The 1,117-nt window shown below is 50.9% G+C and overlaps 1 protein-coding gene across 1 annotated transcript in view; it reads left to right on the top strand.

Moving 5' to 3' along the window:
* Positions 1 to 150, top strand: part of LOC102015775 (cytochrome c oxidase subunit 7A-related protein, mitochondrial) — a gene marked incomplete in the record, with an annotated part of 10,885 nt that extends 10,735 nt beyond the window's left edge. Inside the window, 1 exon segment of the mRNA XM_013517633.1 lies at positions 1 to 150.
* Positions 151 to 1,117: the final 967 nt, after the last annotated feature.

The raw sequence follows: 1,117 nt of genomic DNA, 5'->3' as shown, positions 1-1,117 counted from the left end.
TGCCCCGCCGCGGGCCGGGCGCGTTCCCCGGCGCTGTGCTCGCTGTCGTGTCGATGCGGCGCCGCGCAGGCTCTCCTTTATATTTAAAAATGTTACGGCTTTAAATCATGATTTATGTTGACGGGAATAAACGCGTAAATGAACATTCAAGTTTGGAGTTCTTTAAATTAAATGACCTTTCAGAGTAATTGGGGACGCCAGAGGGGTCATCAACCTGTGTCTGATTTTTCTTGTTTGTAAGTTTCCCTTCCGCACCCCGCCCTCGCCTGCAGCCCTGGGCCAGCGCTCCGCGCCTCGCTCGCGGGGTCCCCTGTCCGCCTCGCAGTGCCCGACCCGAGACTCGCCCTGTGCAGTGCTCCGAGGTCTGTGCTGGGGCGTTGTGTTGTGATTTCGTTCCATTGTACGGCCCAGAGGGTTTGATTGTGTGGCTGTGCGCACGTCACTCACCTGCGCGTCCGTTCGTGGGCGGTGAACTGGGAACCGGTTTTTCCCTGGGTGTTTTCAGCGCTCTTGAGCAGGTACCTAGGAGTGGAATCGCTGAGTCGTGTGGTAACTGTTGTTTCACTCTTTGGACTTAGCTGTAATTTCACATTCCTACCAGGCAAAGATCAGACATTGATTTAATTCCTCTGTGTCTTTAGTTTCTTTTTATACAGAACAATCTCTGTGTGTTTCCTGACACTGACCTGTTTGAGGAGTCCAGCTGGGCATGGTGGCGCAGGGCTGTAACCCCAACGCTCTGGGAAGCTGAAGCAGGAGGATTGAAAGTTTAAGCCCAGGTTAGGCAAGGTAGTGGCTTAGCAGGAACCTGTCTCTAAAAAAACAAAACAAAAGGAAAGGGAAAAGAGGGCGGGGATATAGTCCAGCGTGAAGGCCCCGTTCGGTCCCCAGTGCTGTTAAACACTTTTGTCAGGAATGCTTCATACAGTACGGTGTCCTTTTGTCACGCAGCGCTTGATAGTAAGTTCTTCCTGTTCTTGGTGATTTGAAATTAGATACCTTAGTAAGTTGTTGCCCACATTTCTCCCTTGTGAGGATATCCTTTCTCCCTTGCATAACTAGTCTGCGGGTTGATTCTGCTGGCTACCTGCTTGCATCGATTTTATACATTCCATTT

Source organism: Chinchilla lanigera, unplaced genomic scaffold (genome assembly GCF_000276665.1).
Source record: "Chinchilla lanigera isolate Chin_1 unplaced genomic scaffold, ChiLan1.0 scaffold00040, whole genome shotgun sequence".
In the NCBI taxonomy this organism is placed as follows: domain Eukaryota; kingdom Metazoa; phylum Chordata; class Mammalia; order Rodentia; family Chinchillidae; genus Chinchilla; species Chinchilla lanigera.
This window is presented reverse-complemented; position numbering and strand designations above follow the sequence as displayed.